General features: G+C 38.4%; 1 protein-coding gene and 1 long non-coding RNA gene across 3 annotated transcripts in view; one reads left to right on the top strand and one right to left on the bottom strand.

Annotated features, from left to right (window-relative positions):
* The window catches only part of ZFPM2 (zinc finger protein, FOG family member 2), a 321,899-nt gene that overhangs the window by 236,315 nt on the left and 63,790 nt on the right, over positions 1-21,794 (top strand). The window lies entirely within an intron of this gene.
* The window catches only part of LOC115340669, a 13,996-nt gene continuing 4,056 nt past the window's right edge, over positions 11,855-21,794 (bottom strand). The window contains exon 3 of the long non-coding RNA XR_003923126.1: positions 11,855-11,943. This is a non-coding gene — a long non-coding RNA (uncharacterized LOC115340669). The remainder of the gene's footprint in view (positions 11,944-21,794) is intronic.

Raw genomic sequence — 21,794 nt, 5'->3', positions numbered from 1 at the left:
TTTAATCAGGATTTCCCATAAGTCTTCCATTCTCTACAAACACATTGCTGGGTTTGGGTGGTTGGTTTTGTGTTTTAATTATAATAATGTAGCATGTAGTATAATAATGTAGTAGTACTTACAGGTCCAGGGCATGATGTCCTAAGCTTGAGGTGTAAAACAGAACAAGGAAACATTGGGGCAAAACTGATTTTAATTTATCAGTTTTACTGAAGTTACTGCCCCATTTTAGCTGTTAAAAAGGCCCAGCACCCTTTTCCTCCTTTTCTTCTAAGTTGGTTGTTTTTATACAAAGGAAGAAAACTCACACTTTTGAAAAGTTCGTGTTAAAACCAAGCAGTACAAAGGTACCCTATATGATTGCTTGGTGTACAACTTTTTCTTTTCTTTGCTTAAAAAATGCTGAAGCTCATGGTATATATTCTTGTGAGGGTTTTTTTTTTAAGGCACTCTATCTCAGAGGTAGCATGTGTATCAGGGGAGGCAGGGATTGCTATGGTAAGTACCCCTGCTTCAAATAATAGGATTTGGGAATTATTTTCAGTCCAAAACATAAGGGAAAAAAATGTCTAAAAGTGACCTTGTCGTCTGAATTAACTTCCATGAGATTCCACTTTAAAATGATATGCCCAGTATTATCATTTTACTGCCAAAAACTGGGAACACTTCCAAATTTTGACTTACAAATTATTGTACTTCCAACTGAAAAAAAAAAAAAGGCAGCTTTTTGAAGTACTTCTTTTTGTTGAATACTGTAATAGATGGCTCTGTAAAATCCTGCGTAAATGGCCAAGACCGCAAGTTCGAGCTGCCCCCAAGGCAGTCTTATCTTACACACAGGCTTTTAGAAGATTTTTGTTTTGTTCTTGAATGTGTGTAGTTTATGTGTTTCATCAGAAGATGCCTGGTTTTTTGCCTGACTCTACACCCCCATGTCAATACCACTCAGGTTCACAAGGGGAGTTAGCCGCAGGATTTGTGCTGCGCTGAAGAAGAAAGATTATCTTTCCTGTAGGGTTGGGGGGGGGGGGGGGGAAGCGCATTGTGCACGTCTTCTAAAGTAAAGACTGCGGGAAAAAATGAAGAGGGCATAACTTTTTAATATACAATAGCATTTCTAAGTTAATATAGCATGCTGGAATTTAGTGGAACATTTTATTATTCGGCGATCGTTTTTCTTTACATCTTGTAAATAAAATGTTGCTCGTCTTAACGGGCATTCAGCAGCAGCAGGGTAGGTTTCCAATCAGCTACACAAACCGCTGCTCTAAGTGCACTTGATAGTGTCTCCAGCAAATAGCTTTAGAAAATATCCTTCCTACCGTACATACCCTCATGTGAGGATTACCTGCAATGATACGATACATCCTCGTACATTCAGGCGGCCTCGTGTGCCTCTGATCTATGCTGGCTTTCACTGCCACTGTTTCCGAAATGGCCTTTCTGCCTCCTGATCACAACATGAAGCAAAAAAGTACCATCTGGACACTGCATGCTAAAAAGTCAAAGATCTGTACGCTGTATTATGCCCAAAAGGACATTTTCTTGTCAGTGAAGCTGCCATGTACTTTAGTCTGTCACTGATAACTAACAAAATTACAGTATGGTAATTTTAATTGGAAGCTATCCATTTTTATCCCTCAGGTTTTTCTTTTATTCCCTGTGGCAATCTTCTTTTGCAGCAGGCTCCTTCGCCGCGGTGCGGTGGAAAGGCAGGCGCGCCGGGGCACCGCAGCGTCCAGCTGCCAGGGTGCTGCCCAGCGGTTCTGCCGGAGCCATCGACGCAAGCTTAGCACCGCGTGTCCTTTTTGTAATTCCATAATTCTGCTGCTTTTTTACACACCTGGAGTCCCACAAAGCCACTTGACAATTAAGGTTATAGAAGGAAAGAGGCGAACACCCCCCCCCCCCGCCGACTCTGCTGGATGTGGGAAAGATGCTGATACAGGCCAGGGAGGGAGGCGCCCTGGGGTTAGACGGAGAAGGTGAACCTTCCCTTGTTCGAAAGCTGTAAGTAGGAAAATTTAGGGCATCAGTGTTGTCCTTACTGAGGAGGCAGAGAGGGAGTGAGAGCCTCTCTCCGGAACTAAGAATAGCATCCGTGACTGCAGGCGTACAGAGGAGGGGGTAGTTTGCTTTTAGAGGGCAAAAACCAGGGTAAGGACGGGAAAGTGGAAAAGAGGAAGAGGAATCAAACACGTGGGATCTGAAAGACTGTACTTTCATTTTAATGCATACATAAAGATTGATGTTTTTTATATATTTATTTGTTTGTTTGTTATCTGAGTGATGCACAGTGCAGGGGAATTTTACTGTTTTTTCCTTTTATCTGGATGACTCAGAAAAGTAAAAATTGCAGCTTGTAATATTGGCTTATGGCCTGGCAGAGTAGAAAGGGGTGCAAGCCAAACTCCCAGTCACCTGAATCTCCTCGTGGAGGAGAATAAGGTATACGCTTCAAACTTGGAAATAAATTCAGTGTATGAACACCCCAAAATAGAATAAATCTGCATATGGACTTAGATATACAAGTAGTACTTGAGCATCTCTTTTAAGAGAATTTGGGTCTCTGCAGCATTAGTGCCAGATTAAAAACACAACATACATATTTTCCAAGTTATAATTTTGTGGAGCTAAACGTAAAGTGCCATTGTCTGATGTCACAGCGTCTTAGGTCCGAAGTGTTAGAGTCCGATACCAAAAGTTAGTTGGTTCAATACCAGCTGGATTTTGATAAAGCTTTTAATGAAAAGATAAATATATACATTCTAAATTTAAGAGATCGACAGTTCTTATCACCTTAAGAATTATCTTTAAATATACCAGCAACAGAAAATGTGAAAGCCAGCATCATTATCACTTCAGTCTAAAAATGGGGCTGGAATTGTGACTGAGAGAACGGCATGGGAAAAAGAGAATGAGATGGAATGTAAGTGCCCTATAGACTGGGCACAGGAGTTATCCTCCTGAATTTTCATTGGATTATGGCAGAGGCCTTTTTTTGTAACAGAATTTAAACGAAATGCTTTGTCTAAACATCAGAAAAATAAAAAAAAATACATAATAAGCAAGGTCAAAATTCGTCTGCCCAATGTGCAGCTAAATTAATGAGGACAAGTTTTATTTTTAGTTATAGTCTTTTTTTATGGTTTTATAGTTTAGCTAGGTTCAGTTATTTTTGTTACTCCAAATAAAAGATGGAAAAATACAAGGCATTTGATGATGTTCTTTAGTAGGAGAATGGTAACGGTGGGTCCAATTCAGTGTTCGCCTCTAGATCATCATTTGTGAGCTATGTAAAAACATGTCAGTAGCGGTTTTCAAATGCAGCAGAAAGTACTACGTGAGAAGGATTCAGACAATGCATCAGCTGAGAAAAATCCATACAGAGAGGTGGAAACTCTGCAACGTTTTTTCTCCTGAAGGACCCCAGCTGCATTTCCCTGCAGAGAAATCAAGTCTTTTAAGCTGTAATGTTGATCATCGGTATCCCACACAGATCCCTGGCAGGGTAGCTTTCATACAGTTATGCTGGCAGTGTTTCTTTTCTTAGCTGCTGCCTCAAGAAGCCTTGCTGACGAGACACAGGCGATGAAAAGGTTAATGGGAAGCCCTGAGAAATCTGCAGAAATTGCCTCTGTCTGTATCATTAGAATCTCTTACACGTATCAAAATGATAGCCTACACCTAAGGAAAAAAACAGATTTTTGGACTTCTTTGTAGTCTTTATGACAGCAAATCAGCATGGTTCTCATTCCCAGCTCAGAGCACTTTCGGTGAGGTGGCGCTGAAGTGCCCGGGGTGCCTGGGCAGGAGCGTGGTACCTCTGTGCCCTGGTGCCGCTGCCAGCCAGAGCATCCTCTGCTGTGGTGCACGGAGAGGTAGCACGGTCTTACTCCATTTTCCTTCCACAAGACAAAGAAAGTTTTGGATTGCCAAAGATCGAATTCTTAGATTTGGGCCAAATTTTCAAAAAAACACATCTGAACAGCAGCTCAGTGCAGACTTTCCCCGAGCAATGGCTCCCATGCTGCCTGGCTGATCCTCGGGCACACTCCGCTGTCGAGTGTCTCCAGCCTGAATCGCTAACGGCTGTCTTCAGTCCCTGTCTCCAAGCATCCTCTGCCCCAAAAGAAGGAGACATTTTATCACAAGTGATATTTTCCCGACAAACTTACAAAAGGCATATTTGATTTTTTTTCTAACAATGCCTTGCTATCTATGTTTATTTTAGCCTAGTCACAGTCCTGTTACAACTTTTTTATCAGACCTTGAAAACTGAGTAGAAAAGTAGATTACTGCCTTTTCCTTCCACTTTTGGAAAGCTGGAATCCAATCTAACTCGAAACATAAAATATACTTTTGTTACCACAAGATTGCAGCAGAGGTTAGTAGCAATGTACATTTTATAGTATATTTTCTCTGAAGGGAGAGTTCATACTACAGCTATTCAAACTATATTGTGTGTGAATTCAGGACAAAAATGAATTTAGTTTCCATTTTTCTGTTCATCAGAGATGAACACTAAATGCAAAGTTCAGATTCAGATAAAAATTTCTCCAGGTCTGAACCTAGTGTTTTGGGCTGGTGCTTTTTACAACTCACAGGGATAAACCCCACAATAATTGAAAAGTCCATGTTTCATTACATGTGGGAAGTATAAATGGGCGTATATTTTCTTGGGAGGTGGGAGTCTTAACTCTATGATAGTAGTAATAGTACTTGTAATTGTACTGTAAATTTATTATAATTTCATTTAATTAGTCTAGCTAACTTAGCTTTAGTGACTTACAGGCTGGATCACAAAAATGTGAAACCATTACTTAGATATTTGTTGACTATAATTGCTAACCACTATAATATTGTCCTGGAAGCCTATGTAAGAGTTCTGTATTTGTACAATGATTTCACCTTAAAGCAGGACTAAATGCACAGTATTTTGTCACCTCATCTCTAGATTAGATATAGACATTGTTCATAGGATGCTTGTATTTTTAAATGTATTTTTCCACACAATTTTATTTAGATTTTCTGGGGAAATGTTTAAAATTTAATTGTTTTCAAAATCTTGTACCTTGTTTCAGAGCTGTTTCCGCTGTTGTTTTAACACTCACATGTTGCGGTGAGGACACGACTGGAAAAAAAACAGAGCGAGGAGGTGAATGCAGACAGACAACATGCTTAAGCAAGCAGAGAGTATTTAGTCAATGTGGTATACATTGGTCTCAGCACACCAGCAACAACCAAATTTGTAGATAAATTGGAAGGGGAAGGGAGATTTGGGTTTGAAAGAAGAAGAGGTAGCTCTATGGGTGCTGATGGAGGGTGTATCAGAAGTCTGAGGGGCACTGCAGAAAGCACAGGCATAGGTTTTTGAAAATGTGCGAAGTGTGAGTTGGAGGCTTAGCTTGTGCGTCTGGGGAAGATGGAGCAGACATCATGGTAGTGAGTGAAAGAGAAAGAAGTACTCCATGGAAGTGAGGACAAAGATTGTATTTCATCCAATAGAAGAGTGAAACCAGCAGAGATAGGCAAAGTCAGGCATCACATGGCCAAGGCAAAGGAAAGGAAATATTATCCTGGTAACAGCATTCTGACTAGATACAAGTACTGTAAAGTTTTTGCAATTAACAGTGTGGTCTTAGCTGTGTGGATGGATAGGAAAGGCTGTGCTTCTGAAAGGTTAAGCGAGAAGGGTAGAAGTAGTCTTAAGTAAGATCTGAAGGGAGATTAAGAGCTGTTTTATCCAGGCTGCACTGGAACTGGGGGGCTGGGCATCAGAGAAGCAAGGCTAGCTGAGCTTTGGTACGGAGCATAGTGGTGTATTTGTCATTTAATTAGTCCAAGATTCCTATATCCCAATACAATCTTATCCGAGTCAGAAGACAGGAAGAAGTAGGGTGTTCATCAGACATGCTGCTGTAGAGACAGTGTTGAAAGGGAATCTGGGAACAGATAGACTGAGAGGGAGAAATGAGAAACAGCTGCAGTCTTTTCAGAGTGGAAAGCGTGTTCCAGAAGTAGCTACAGAGGGGAAGGGACAAAGGAGAAAAGTGCAAATCGTAAAACCAGGTTGGACATGGGATAAAACAGGTCTGGGTTAGAAGACTGTAAGATTGTCTTGATTTCCCCTCTGAGGCAAAGTACTTGTTGCTTTCTAAAGCACTACTTCTCATTTTGCAGCACCAACCCTTTCTTCCTCTACGACTGCAGACAAAACAAAGCCCATAAACATATAGTTTAAAATTCTATCCATATTAAGGGTATTCTATCCATATTAAATTATGTGTGTGTCACTTAAGATTGTAAAAACCTTAGGGCAGGAATAGTGTTACTTGTATTTGCACATTTATTTGTATGGCTCCACACACAGAGTTATTAATAAATGGTTGCCATGAGTGATTAGTTGATCTCTGTCTTTAAATGTTCATTAGACATATAGATAAAATGACGATGCTACCTCAGTCCACTGTTAATAGACTTAAGCTTTCTTCTACTCTTGTTTTCTTTCTACTTCTTTTATATATCCATCTTCCTTTCACTGTGCTGCTGCAGGAAATTGTCATTACTTTTACCTCCACATAATAGCATTTTTTTCTATTGGGAGGAGAAGAAAATTTAGTTTCACACCCTTGGAACTTCAAGTAAACAACAACAAAAAAAGTTCTTGCCAGGAAGATACAGGTGTGGAGTATGGTTCTTCCCCTGAAACAGGAAGGGAAAAATAAAAAGATTGCAAAGACTGACGAGTCTTTCAGTACTTTCTTTCAAAGGCAGTTCTGGTGTCCTCTTACCAAAGGAGAAAAATCAACTGAGAATAGTGACAGAGAAAGGGAAGGTGGTGCAAGTGATAATAAATTACTCAAAATCAACATAGTCACAAATGATTTCACAGAGCACCACTTAACAAAAGAATTAAGGAGTAGGAATTCTAATGCAGGCAGTTATATTTTTGGAACTGTAATGTCGAACAAATAGTTCCTTTTACTAGAGGAATGAATGGATCCAGCTTTACAGCATCATATGACCATTCTGACTTTCAAAAACCCTCTACTTCTGTACTTGAAATCAGTTTGGGACAAGGAAAGTGAAGCTCTGGAACACAGTCTGCATCATTAGAGGTCTTTAAGGAGAGAAAGACTAGATAAATTAGCTTCTAGATGAATTAGACTACTGTTGATTCTGTCTCGAGACGAGGACGGAACAGATGATCTCTTTTGCAGTTACACACTTCTAGAATTTCAGGGAGCAGAAGAGATAGCATTTAGAAGATAATGTCAAGTACTTAACTGATGAAACAAACACAACTGTATGCACCTCTTAGGGCCTATGATCGGTGGCAATATCAGAGATGACAGGGTGCCTTTTGCAAAAATTCACTCCATGCTCTGGAATAATATAACGTGTTAGAAAACAGTGACCCACTTGCACCAAATGCAATGCTGTAAAATTCTTTCAGGACTAGATGCAGGAAATCAAAATTCAAATGTTCTTGACATAAAGGTAATAGTAAGAGAAGTATATGGGTAGATGAAGCAGAGTTTAAAGCAGAATCATCTGCATTTCTGATTTAAATGAGTGCCTTCTCTTGCTGTAGTCTTCTTTGAAACAGCCTATTGGGTCTAACAGTAGATCATCTAGCAAAAATGCTAGTCAGTAGATCTAGCATTTCTTCAAGGATAAACTATTGCACTAAAGGTTAAAAAATAGAGTGTATTTTCTAGATGCACTTGAAAAGGGAAAGAACTGTTAAAAAAAATCTCTGTAAGATAAAAACAGTCTTTGGAGTGATGTAAAGGCTGGCACTGTCCCTCATCAGTCTATTCTGTTGTTTCTTGTTCAGCTCCAAGATAAAATATTAACAGATTAAGAAAGGTATTCTTTTTTTTATTATTAATTTCTATTTTTACCAGAATATGCATCTTACAAAACTGTTAAATCTGGAGTAAGAGACAAAGGCTCCCAAGTTAACCATGTAATCCCTTTGATCAATGGATTGTTTTCAGAGAAATGGCTGACTTCAAAAATGCTTATGTCACAAGAATGCTGGCTTTTGTACATAAAGCGACCTCACATATGCAGGGCAGGTTAAATGAGCCTTCATGCAGGTTCTTGATCAGCGTGTTGGCACTCCTCTAGAATGTGGCCAACGCAAGTGAACTGGGAGCTATGGTAAAATAATTGCTGTGGAATATACCAATATTCAGCAGCAGCTTTTCACCCTAGCTGCTCAAATACATGACGCTTCTGTAGAGATAATGAGGAAAAAGAAGTTGGAAATTTTCAAGGCATAAAAAGAGTTATCTCTGTGCATTCCACTCTACCACTTTTTGCCTGTCCCTCCTCTTTGAGAAACATTTTTTTGGTTTTACTAATGAATAAGAAGAGAAGATTGTACTGAGCTGTGAATTGCCTTTTTCTCTCTTTTTAGTTAAAACACGGCACAGAGAGATGCGAGTACAATTATTAGTGCCGGAGATTGTGAATATCTTTCGAAAAGAAGGCCATTTGCCAAAAATCTGTCAAACTATAAATGACCCGAGTCTTGCTCAAGAAACCATCTATTAAAAGTAGTGACCCACTAACCTCATTTTTCCAGAAAGACTGTTGGGCAGTTATGGCAGGACAATCCGAGAGATGTATAAAACTTCTAATTTCTCTGGGGGTCAGACAGTAAGAATTCAGACGCGGAAGCAATAGAAAATCACCGGTAATTTAAGCAGGAGGTACTGTTGCCAAATGAACTGTGTATACTTAGACAGCTTTGTGAATGTTCAGTTCTTCCATTTCATGACTACATTCAGGAACTGCTTAAGATGTGCTTTTACTGTGATGTTTCTTTTGTCTGGGTCCTCCAACACACCATACAGTCTACCGGGAAAGAAAATCTCTTTCTTCATTTTGTAAAAGTGAGATTATACACAGATTATTGGACATTTGCTCTTGGTACTTGAGAAAAATTTTCCTTTTAATATAAGCCAAATATTGCAGTAGTTGTTGCCTTACAAATGTTCATAATAATAATCATTATCAATCTGCTTTCTGTGGCAATAAAATCCCTAAATTGAGCCAGGATCTCAATTTACAGTAATGCTAAACTCAGAAATGGTAGAGGCTTTCCTGCCATTTTGAAAAGAGGATGAGAGAGAACAAATTAATCATAGAATCATGGATGCTAGAAACATATTAAAACATCTAGCCAGTCTCTTTGCCATTCATTCGCTTTTTATTGTACATCCTGCAGTATTCTGACAGTCTGGTTTTCAAAAGCTGTAGTCTTAAAAGTGATAGGTTACCATTACTTTCTCTTAAGAGTGTATGAGAATCTCACTGATAAAGAGGATTTCAGAAGTTTAGGAAATGAATGCTACTGCAGCAGTGAGGAACTAACGGTTCCAAACATATATAGGAATGCAAAGGGATTTTTTTTTTTCCCACTGATTTTTTTGTGCTGAGTCGAGTCTCCATCTGAGATGTCTGTACATATGTCAGTTTATCTATGTCTCTTTTAGAGCTGGAATATGTTTGCACTCCTTTAATAATCACCTCCTTACCTTCTGTACAATTTTAAAATTACGTCTGACCAGAGGATTAAACATGTATTATTGGTAACATAGTCTTGAAATTCATTTGACTGTGCATTGTTCTCTGAAGTGCCACATTTAGCTTTTAACAAGCTTGGGAATATTGTTTATTTTGCCGTATGATGTGTTAGTTGCTTAGCTAATTCTGCATTTAAAGACGTGTGCGTTCTCTGGGCTCTCACGTGGGGGGAGGAAAGTGTCCTCCTTATGTGAGAAAGCTGCCACAGCAGCTGAGATATCACTTAACACTGGAGGCTCTCCAGGGCCTGAATGTGCCGCACGTATTTGCAATGTATTTTGCTATTAGTATGACCAACGTTTATACACAGCACTAATTCTGAGAATAAAGAAAGTGCTAAAACTCAGATTCAGATGCTCTAAATGGCAGCATCTTTATTGCTCTACCGTAAGAGGGAATGAGCAAATAGTTCTACAGTGGGCAAAGGAGACCAATGTAGCGCCCTAACCCCAGAGGCAAATTCCTTTCCATCCCATCTGCCGTCTCAAATGCCAAGTCCTAGAAATGCCACTGTTTCCAAAGTAGCAGACATTAACCATGTGTGTGAATCTTAGTCATTAGTAAAAATTATTCCAAAAAAATGCCTTTGTTTGGCTTTCACAAATTGCCAGAGCAAAGAAAAAGGCCAAAGCTGGATGTGAACTGTGTTACCCTGCCACTAACTGATATGTTTCCTAATTTCTGTAGTGGAATATAATGAATGGCTTTCAGTAAGACAGGCATTTCATTTCATGCATCTACTGCAAATAATAAAGGCATTTATCAGAGGTAAAGTGTAAGGCTGGATTCTGGTCTAGTTTGTTATGGGACTTGCAGACCCCATGTTGTGGTACCCAGCTGAAAGGGAATTGTAAAGAGCTTGTATATTGTGAAATAAAATACAAGTTCACAGTAAATAACAGTGGGTAACAGAGGCTGTCTGCAGACTCCTGGAGCTGAGGGTAGGCAAAGAAAACATGTAGCTGGCTGGTGTTGTGTAGGTCTTCCACTGAAGGAGCATGGTTACCATAAGCACCTCTCCTCCTGCTCCTCTTCCTACCTCCCAGCACAGGCTTTGAGAAGGCTCTCCTGTTGCTGCTTCTCCTACCAGTAAATGCCAGAAGAAATTATACATTATTAAGTGGAGAAGTAGGTACGGCTTAGAAATCCGAGCGTCGGGGAACATTAGTGCTGCCCTTTCCTTGCCAAAACTTTCCGATTCCCCCTCCTTTGCTGTTAGCTGCTTTCAGACATTTGTGTTTCTTTTTGTCTAGGCAGGCTGTGTATTCAGCAGAGTGACTCAGAGCACAGCATCTCTTTGAACTATGTTCCTACTCTGGGAAACTCTTTTTTGTTTTTTGTTTCTTTAATTTTTTTTTTTTTTTTTTGAGTGATAAGGAAATATGTGCTACTTGCAAGTTGCTCCTTTTGGCAAACACGGGATAGCCCTTTTTAGTATGGATTTTGCTCCATATGTGATCGTTCCCTTTTTGCCAAACTTCCTTAGATGTGCACCAAATTGCAGAAGGATGAATACCAACTTTGCATAATTCGAACAGGAAAGCTTTGCAGTGCTACTTTTCCGTTTAATTTACGGGGGGAAAAAAATTATGAGATACGTAGGACATAAGTAAGGGCAGAATAGAGCCCTTAATCTTAATTATGCATTCTGCAGTATTATAAATGACTAAAGATTACTTCCAATGTTTGGTATAATCTTACAGTGTGCAGATGTGGTTCTCTTTGGTATATGCCATCTTTACTGAACTCACAATTTCCATAATGCTGTCACATTCTGCATGGGAAGCAGATTTACAGATAGGTAATCCATGTAAGGTATTTTAAAGACAGCTTATTAAAGGATTGAGGCCTGCTGTTAAATTACATATGCTTTCAATTGCTATGAGGAGCAAACAGTATCAAGGAGTACAATAATTTAGCTACAGCTGGAGAAAGGCCTATTTAAAGTTTTGATGACAGATCCTTTAAACTTTTCCTTTAAGTTCTTTTCTGCTTTATATCTTCCCCTGCGTAGTACAGTATTTTCCTTTATACGATGTAATTTCGCCAGCAGGTCGACTGTATACATGCTAAGAAACTGAAATGCATTCCTAAACTGATAGACAGAGTTTACAAAATGACTGTGGGCGCCGGGCTCCACGCTTGATGGCATTATCTAAACACCTGACAGCGAGGATGGAGTCTTTGCAGTTTAGCATTGCTAATTATTAATGGCTCAAATTGTGTTGGGCACTGTTGCCGTGCCGCTTTCCCCGCCGCCGCCGTGAGCTCTGATGATCTGCCGCATTGTGCGCCGGGCGGGATGTTGTTGAGCATATTGGATAGTGCCCCCATCTGTTTCTGAAACACAAGGCAATGTGTCACTTACGTGCTGTCTGCTCCCGTTACCCTTTACAGAAGGAGTTAAAAGAGATTGCGTTTCCAAATAGATAAGCGCCTTCCCCTCTCCTTAACCGGAATAAGAAGGCGATGACCATAGTTTAGAGCCATTCCTTAAGTCCGGGGGCTGGGGGGGATGTTTGGGGGTTTTTCCCTAAAGTAACAAAATAAATGAGAATATAGTGATGGTATTTGGAGCTAACTTTGTGTCGCACTGTACAATACAAAAAGGGGCACATTATGCAGACGCGAGACTACAAAGCCCGAGAAGGAATGTGTTAAGCAATCATTTTATAACGATGAGTCTGGCCATGCGTTTGCATGTGAACATCATTACAATCTGAAAAAGAGAAAATGTTATTATGCCATGTATCTTTGAGCCATTATTGGAATTAGGTTACAAAGCTTCGGCTGCAAGGTTATTTGAATCTACTGCTTGTTGTTAATTTCATGCTTTCTATTTAGTATTTTTTTTCTTATTAGTTATGAAATAGTACACCATGAAAAGGAAATAATTTTTAAAAATGTGTCTATAACCTCCCACCACAGGCATAAGTATATTTTTTGATCATGTATATTTAAAAATCACAGTAGATTGTGGGAAAAGCTGTAAAGCTCTGGAAAGACAAAATAGTAAAATAGTAAAAAACAAAAAAAGCCTCTTAGAAAAAGCCTCTGAGAGTTAAAATACAAGCTTTTTAAACTCCTGTTTGTTTTTTCTTTAACATTGCTGTGTAACCTGATGTAGCAGAAACATGAATAATACTGAATCTAAATTTGGCAGAAAAAATGTTTTCCTACAAAGGACGATCTGAACATCTTTCCACATAAATATGTTATGGCTTTTTTTTTTCATTTTTGCTTTTTTAATAAATGAAAGATGGTATTTTTATTTTGAAATATTTGTAGTGTAAATTACCCACATGGTTTTTCCATCCTCGCCTAATAAATCTGTTTTTACATAAGTTGTAGAGGTTAATGGATAGATTTTGAATTGCATTAGATTTCTGTAATAAATGGATATGTAAGACAAGACCTTATTAAGTAGATTTTTTTCTGTGAAATCTGTCCTCTTCAAATTATTTCAGAAGCCAAAAATGCAAAATACGAACTTCGCTTAATCATGAATTTTTAAACATATGTCACTATAAATATTAGTATATTTTAATTACAGAAAATCACTTTGTAACCATTCAGTAGCAAAGTTCTGTAGAGTACCTGAAACTATTCTTTTTATTCCAGTATTTAAATGTACTTCTCATAAGGGAAAAATGCTATTGATAGCTCAAAATATGAACTTTGCATTAATATTATGTCAATATTATCAAATATTGATGTGTCACCCTTAGACTGTAAATGCATTATCAAGTCACAAATAATGAAAGTAGTTAAAAATTAAACTGAAGAATTAAAAGATGATGCTAAATAAAACAAAATATCTCAGTAGAAAATATTTCTAATAGGCTGCATAGATCTCATTGCAGTGTTTCTGCTGTTACCATGTCTTAAATTTTTTTTTTGTTTATGGGAAGAATTGTTTAAGACAGCAAGAATCTTGGGTCTTCTCTTTTTTATGAAGGTCAAACTAAATTCAGAATTATAACTGAAAAATGAAATGTAAATACCTAGATCTTTGATAACAAAGTAATTAAAATGTATGGTTTTGCCTACTGTGTATAATAAGGGCTTATATTTGATCAACCATAAAAGTTATTTAATCATTTTAACCTTGGAATACTACCCCACAAAAAACTACTTAATGGAAGTTAGCTGAGAAGCATTAGAGTATCACAACATCAAGAAGGCTGAGCGAGAGGGCACTGAAAATTCAAGCACAGCTTATTTCTGCCATAATACTATAGCAGGTTGCATGGCAACCAGTGGCTGTGGATTTTGAAGTTACTTTATCCTTATTCAATGAGCAAAGTCTTAGCCTGTATTTATTTTGGTAATTTCTAGAATTAATCAGGTATTTAAGGCCCACTCTAGCATAAACTTGCTGTGATTCTGCGATCGGCGAATGAGTGTTTACAAGTGTGGTTGGGAGAACATCTGGAAGAAGAAGAAGAGAGCTTGACTGTTCCTCCTGATGTTGCAGACAGTAGGTATTAGACAAGTGCTCGGATCAGCAGCCAGTTTTGAGCAAGAGGGTGGCTTGCAAGCACATCCCTATGATTTAGGGTAGTCGTTTTAGGTGGACCGTGGAGTTTTCAAAAAACCTGTCATATTTCATTTTAATGTTTCCATTAAAGAACAACGCTAAGAGAATTTTAACATTTTTCAGCTGAGTAAAAGCTGTAATCATAAGCCAGTCACAAGTACAAGTAGCATGGCACCCTTGTGTGCATGTGTTACTTCAGAGAATATGTTAACATACAAGTCTCAAAAAATGTTTTAAAGTATTATTTAATTTCCATTACTGTCCCTAAAGTATAAAGGCAACCCTTTCAGTATCCTGATGTTTAATATGTCCAGGGTTTGGCCAAGTTTCTCAGTATCCACAGATCTTACTGAAACTGGAGGAAATTAAGAATGCTCGGGAATTACACAGGCCCAAAATGCACATCATAGTACTTGTAATGAATGAGAGGTGTGAACTGGTGCCTCATTTAATGACCGCTTTTTAAAAGTGCATTTTGCCAGAGCATATGAAAAAACTGTAGGATATTTCCAGGTTTGAGAAACAGTATATATTCTTGTAGTGAAAGATACTGTCATAATGCTTGTACATATAGGGATAGGATTATGATACAAGTGTGCTCTTCACATATTTCAGTTCCTAACTTTTCAACTTTTATGCAAAGCACACATTGAGTGAACATTATCAGATACACAGCATGAAAGGCATCATTAAATCAAGACAGGCTTTCACAGCCCTGACTTGCATCATGCACCCCACCAGCCTAGCTTTGAAGAACCTTTTTTTATATGTTCATGAACTTGGTGAATTTACGTGATAGCTGTATCATTCTATTTTATAACATATTTCCAAAAGTGACGTTAGATCAAGCCCAGAAACCTCAATAAGAAGCCAGCAGTGCTCCGTAGGGAAGTGGGCACCCAGCCAGTCGAGCATTGCTGACTTTGGGAATGCCTTGTCTCCAAGGCAGGCCACTAAAACATAAAATTGCACAACTGCGTATGTCTAATGCAGGTCATGCCTTTTCTGAGAGGCTTCCTCATTACCCAGCTGCTGCTTATGTCCAGAAAAAATGCATCCATAGCATCCATATTCCCTGATTTACTAGGTGTGTGCTGGCCATTCCTAACTTAACAGGACAGAAGTTAGTTCGGTTAAAATTAGAGCTGAAATGGATAGTGAATGTGCTGCCATTTTTTGCATAGGTAGCCTGGAGGTTATAGCCTGTTTGTGTGCAACAGCAAGAGGGGGTCCATGGATGCCTGCCTTCAAGCAAAGTGTGGCAGTTTAGGTCTTGCTATGCTTGATGGCACATAAGAAAATCCCTAATGATCTTCTCAATGAAATGAAGTGATCATTCTTTGCAGTAAAGGTACAGTGAAGTTATTTTTAAAATGCATAATTTATTTTGTCAAAATCTCCACCAGCAAGCTAGTACTTCTGGGAGCTGTGAATGTTGTTAAAAAATACATATTATAGCCTTAGTGATGACAGTTAAAAAGTTATTACAACCAAAATACTTTATGTCAACAATAAGCTACTGCAATTTAAGAAAAATGAAACATTTTCCCCTGAGCCAGTTGTGGGTTTTTTGAACATAATGGGAAATAAAACCGTTAAACGTTTTCGGTTGGAGCTGTTGGTCCTGTTTGAATATTTGTGTTCCATACTTTGCAGAAATTAGTGAATTTAGTGACCTCTTTTCTGGTGGAAAGCTTAATGCTAAAAAGCAGTAGCATCAGGAAAGCCATCTGCAGTTCCACCGTGTTTTGTAATAATAGTGAAATTAAGAGATCTCTACAGAGCAAGTAATTGTGGCAGTAAGGGGCTCCTCGGTTTTCTAGCTTCTGTCCTAGCTGAAAAGAAAGCTGACCTGTGCCATTGTCTTCTCTCTTTCTTCTTTCAGGGAGGTACATTAGATCACACCAGTCTGAGCAATCAAGCACAATGTAGCTACCACTCGTCAGCTGGACCATTACAATTTATCCTTCCTTAGGCATTAGGTAAAATGTATTAACATAAACCTCAAATGCTGTTCCTATGTGCAAACATAGGAAGGGAATCCAAGAGCTGGCCCAAGTGTTGGTGCAGAGGAAGCAAGGACTTTGCATCTTCTGGTCCTTTCTTCTTTATGCAAGCCATGGCTGCAGCAGGAAGCTAATAAAAGTGGTGATCAAAGCACTGCTGCACCTGACCTGCAGCTTTGTTGTAGCTACACTGCAGACAAAATGGTAGAAATCGTTTTATCAGAGATGTGGATGGATGAATTTTAAATAGGGCTTTGAATCAGTCGTCGTTACTGCTTTTACTTCTGTGTGTATTTTAGGCTTAGTGGCTGCACGGGAGGATAGAGTTGTAGAAGTTCTGAATTGCCCTTGATATTGGCCCTCCATGTGCCATGGGGATGGACAATCAGATTATAACACTTAACAGGGTACCTATGCCTCAGTTTTTTAAAACAGAGAAAATGGAACATTCAGTTATGCTCCGGGCCAGAAATTACTGAGTAAACTGCAAATACTTATGAATGAGGAACAATAGATTTGTCAGGGCTATGACCTATTTCAGTAATTGAGAAAAAGCAACAACATTAAGATATCAGAAAGGAGTCAAGGCATGGGGCTTGTTTTCACCGAAACCCTAGGCAGCCATGAAGACACAAAGGTAATTCTTTCTACTTCAGAGTCTGCAAATGAGAGTCAGGGAGCACAGACAGTCAGGAGTAGACTTGTAGCTCCATTTCTCCCTAAATAATTTGCACTCTCTGCAAAGAAAGCAGTCATATATATTTATAATATTGGAACCTGGGATTAAAATTTAAAGCCTATAGTGAAACTGCCATTTGCAGAACAGAGCTTTATCCATTACCTCTTTTCTCTCCTGACAGCAATGACTGCTTTTGCAGAGCAGCCCTTCATGTGTCCTGTCCCTTTGCATCACAAACACATGGGACACAAATGTGTTAGCTATGTTTTTGCCACACTATCCAAGGAAATTTTCAGGAAATTGGCTGGTTTCAAAAATTCTACTAATTATTGCATATTCATTTAGAGTTTTAAAACTCAAACCCATGGCTATTCAGTCCAAATGTCAGTGGTGAGTAGATCTTTTATTGGCTAAGTGCATACCTCCTCTCAAAAATAGCTGTAGAACCAAAAATATAAATGTTTTTCTTCCTTCACATTTTTCAATTCCAGGGTTGCCTGTATTGACTGTATCAGAGCACACAGGGGCTAGCAGTACAAGTGTAAATTGTCATCTAAGTCTTTTTCTTCTGCCTAACACTGGGAAAGGTTATGTCCTGAAATAACACATTTAGCGAATGATGAGCCCTGTAAGACAGGACCAGGGCTGGAAGGATTGCAGACAAAATGTGCTCATAGCTAGAAAAAGAGTCACACAGATTGAGGACTAAACCTCAACGCTTCCTGTCCATGAGAGTTTTTATGTTGACACCTCTGGGATTATAAAGAATAATTTTGCAGCCAAATGCTCTGTTGATTTACGTTCCTGGAAAATCCACTGATTTACAGAAGGTTGTGTAATACAAACACAGTTTATTCTTGGTTTTAAGGCTCTGAACTGCAGTGAGGTACATCAAGCACCCTTTCTAGTTCGCACCATATTTTGTCTTATATGGCTGTGGTTACTCTTCACATCTGTGTACCTCAGTGTTTCTGATGTATCTGTCTTCACAGCAACCCTGTGCAATGTGGGCTGCACTGCACGATTTTACACTTGAAATATTGAGATCCAGAGAAAATAAAGATGAGAAATGTAAAGGTGTTTTAACCCTGTACAATCAGGTATGTTCCTAACAGAAACCTCAAGTGTTTCTGGCAGCCCAGCTATTAGAAATGTCCACGAAAGGTAGGAACCTCCACATGTGTGAAAACTCAGCCCAGCTCTGAGGGGTCTGGGATTTGAAAATCTGACCCAACATGATTTGAGCAAGATCATGCAAGGTCACAGCAGCACAGAAGGGAATTGATCGATTTATTTGAAAACGTTGGCTTGTACATAACCCTTAGAATACCTTTTTTTTTTTTTTTTTCTAGTTAGGATATGTGGTAAATACATTTTGACATCTTAGGAAGTAATTTTTGCTTTGATTCCTTCCTGCTTAAATTTCAGTGTGAATCATGCGATGCGTATTCCAATTCCACTGGATCAAGTATGACATTTCATTCATTTCATAGGTATATCACTCCTCTGAAAACAATAAAGCTATACAAGAGTAAAAGGGAGATGCTGGAGGGAGGGTTTAGTTCTTTAAATTATAAAGTAAATTGGCAATGGTTGCACACTGAGACACATCCCAGTCCCCATGTACTAATTGGATGGCACTTAAAAAAATACGAGAAAGTATGTGAAACTCCAGGTCTTCCAGGTTAAGCATCATCCTAGTTTTATACTGATATTAATGACCACAGGTTGGGTAGGGTGTTTTTTTTTTCTTTTTTCCCCCACTGTGGTGAAAGTAAGATGCCCAAAGGGAAGCAGAATTAATTAAAGTTTCTTATGAATATTGGACCACTACTGGCTTTTGCCTCAGGATCAACAGGTAGGTTCTTAACTTTGTGAGGGGAAACATTATTGAAGAAGGTTGCATTCCTTGTGCAGATCAAGTTGTGCTTTTAAAAAATAAAAGAAGTCAGCTGGTGGTCTTGCTTTTAATTATCGAAGCTGTGAGAATTCGAATGACATATTTGCCTCATTTACTTAGAAGATATTCTTGTATTTATTAAATCATTTGAAGAACATCTGTAACACTTTGATAAGATTTTCTTTCTCATCACGGGAAGCAGGCTGCATTTCAATACCAGGAAGTACTAGTATTACGAAGTGTCTCCTAGTCCATTTGCAGGAGAACAGTAATATGTAGAAATAAAATTCACCAGAATTAAGAAATGTTCCATTTCTTAATAATATTGGGCATAGGTAGTAGTATAGCATGGGATTAAAGGAGCCGGTCTCAATTGTAAATTATTATTTAGCCTTTCCCTCTATCACTGCTAGATTACAAGCTACCTCTTTCTTACCATTTTTTGCCCAGGATTTCCCTCACAAAAGCAAAAGCCTGTAGTGTCTTCTGCAGAAACAGTGTAGTTTAGATGCCAAGGAAGAAGAGCATTTTTAACACCAGGTGTTGAACGACTTAAAAAAAAATTCGGCTGCTATACTGATGCTGTCTTTCTGTACTGTTCATGGGTCAAATAAAAATATTTCAACATGAATAGAAACAGCCTTGTGTGTTAGATCAATCAAAAGTCATTTTTAAACAACTTGAAATTTCATCTCATTGAAGCTTTAAGGCTTTTCTGTGTTGTGAGCACCTTCTTTAGGTGTAGAGGACAAAGGTCCAGTATCTTCAACTGTTTTTACATGTGACTGAAGTTTGAAAATCGAAGTTCATGGGAACCAGACAAAGTCACAGAGTCCATAATATCAGCCAGGGCAGAGTGAATATGCGTACACTTCTGTTTACTGTAGGAATCCAAAAGTTAAACTTGAATTTCTGGTGAGGTTTTACATGAATTCCGCTTTTTAAAATTCAGAATACCTGGGCAAATCTCACATTAGAAGCTTGAATCATACATGACATGATACTCTGCTGGAAAAGGTACTTGTGGCATAATAATTTTAGCGGGAATTTAGTTATTCAAATATGTGTGAGCATGTGCAAAATTGTATATGCATATATATGTTCATACATATGTGTATATATGCATGCAAATAACAATATTGTGTCTGTGTGTACATAAAAAGTTATTTAGTTATCTGTAGTTGTATGTTCACAGGTGTAAGTACCTGCATATACCTCTGGTCTTTCTCACTTCAGAAAACATACTAATTACATAAATAATATTTCCCCATGTTTCAGAGCTAATTTTAATAAACTTTACTGTAAAGTACTAAGTACCTTAATTCCTCCTTAATTTTAGTCAGTGGTTTGTATCTTTCCTGAATTGTTATAAAGTTTATATATAATTGTGAATGTATCTTTTCTGCATATTAACATTTTATCTTAAAAAAGCCAAACCAAAACTAGCATGTCTACTGTAAAGGAGCTAATATAATGTGATTTTTTTGGATTATTTGATTGATGTCTAATTGGCTCACCAGTTAAATACTACTAGTCCAACAGCTGAAACCAAATCACCTAAAAAGTAAAAAGGTCGTATTAATGCTCTGTCTCTAAAGGTTACACAAGAAAGTCAGCAACTAAGCCCCTGTAGTCAGTACAGAGAAGGGGCAGGGCCACTGTGTTATTGCTAGACAAAAGGCGCTGCTAGATAGTCCTTCTCCATAAAACTCGAGCTGCTTCAAGAGCTGCTTGGGTCTATGGGTAATCCACAGGATACCAGTGAATACTCATATGTTCACTATTTCATTTCTCTGACTTTTAAATCAGCAATGGCCGACCCACATTATTCTTGCTGGGATTTTTTCATTTGCCCAACTCTCAGTTCTTTCTGTATCTCATCTTCTTCCTGAAGAACATGTTGATTTTCGTCTTTTGCTTTTTATATATTTATTTGTGCTACTTCATTGTCCATAGGCACTACTTGTGAATCAAGAATCTGCTGCGCTAGGCATCATATAAACTGAAGTTTTAAAAAGCAGTACCTGCTCCAGATATACCAATTTCTGCTCTGTCTTTCCCAGTCACCTCTCCCAGGTTTGCTGTATTTCTTGCCATCAGACCGCTGAGCTATAACCTGATAATTTTCCACTTTAAATTTCTTTTTTGCTCCTTTTTCTCTCATATGTCTCTGTTCTAATCTATCCAATTCTTCTATCAAAAACAGTGTCACATCCCACAGTACTCTAAAAACATATCCCTTCTCATAAATCTTCAGAATAACTTTCTCTATACTTCCATGTACTACACAAGCTGCTGCTCCTTGCTTAGAGCACTCTATAACTCTTTTGCCCTCATCTTCCCTCTATACCTCAGTCCATTTTGGCTTTTCACCTTTTCACTTGTAGTGTCTTCTTGCAACAGTCTACTGTGAGCATACACCAAAATTTTACTCCTCCCTCTTAAAAGCAGTTTGTAAAATAAATGATTCCCTAAAGCATGCTAATGGGAACACTTTATGGCTTTTCTTCTTGACTGTTAGCTGCTACAGCCTTCGGACTGCGAATTTATTCCAGGGTGGATTTCTTTTCCCTTCCATTTTGGTTTAATAATCTAAATGCTATCAATTGTTAGGCAATTACAATACCATGTAGCAATTCAATAAACAATATGTGAGTAGAAAATATAATATTCACTTCTGGGGAACCCTGTGGTGCTCCGGTAACTTAAAACTCCTTATACCATCCAGCCACAATTTTCCATGGGCAGGAGGGACCCCAGGCATGTACGTACCAACTACAAGAGGTTTCTGTGGCTCTGAATTCACAGCTGAAAACACAATAGCTCATACCTTCGATTTCGTGTAGGTTGTTTTACATAACTATTGTAGTCATACTAGAGCATTTTGGAATACGACTAGCATGAGTCACATGCTTGTTTTTTCATCCTCTCAAAAAAGTTTTGTTGTTGGTTTTAAATACTGCTGCTTCTGCTATAACTATGACTACAACTAGCTGCATCTTTGGTTTCAGTAAGGTCAAAGAGATACGTTATTTACTCGGATGGGTATCTAAGGCTTGCAACTGT

The sequence above is a fragment of the Aquila chrysaetos genome, chromosome 4, assembly GCF_900496995.4.
Source record: "Aquila chrysaetos chrysaetos chromosome 4, bAquChr1.4, whole genome shotgun sequence".
NCBI classification, from domain to species: domain Eukaryota; kingdom Metazoa; phylum Chordata; class Aves; order Accipitriformes; family Accipitridae; genus Aquila; species Aquila chrysaetos.
The sequence above is the reverse complement of the archived record's forward strand: the minus strand, read 5'-3'. Positions and strand labels throughout refer to the sequence as shown.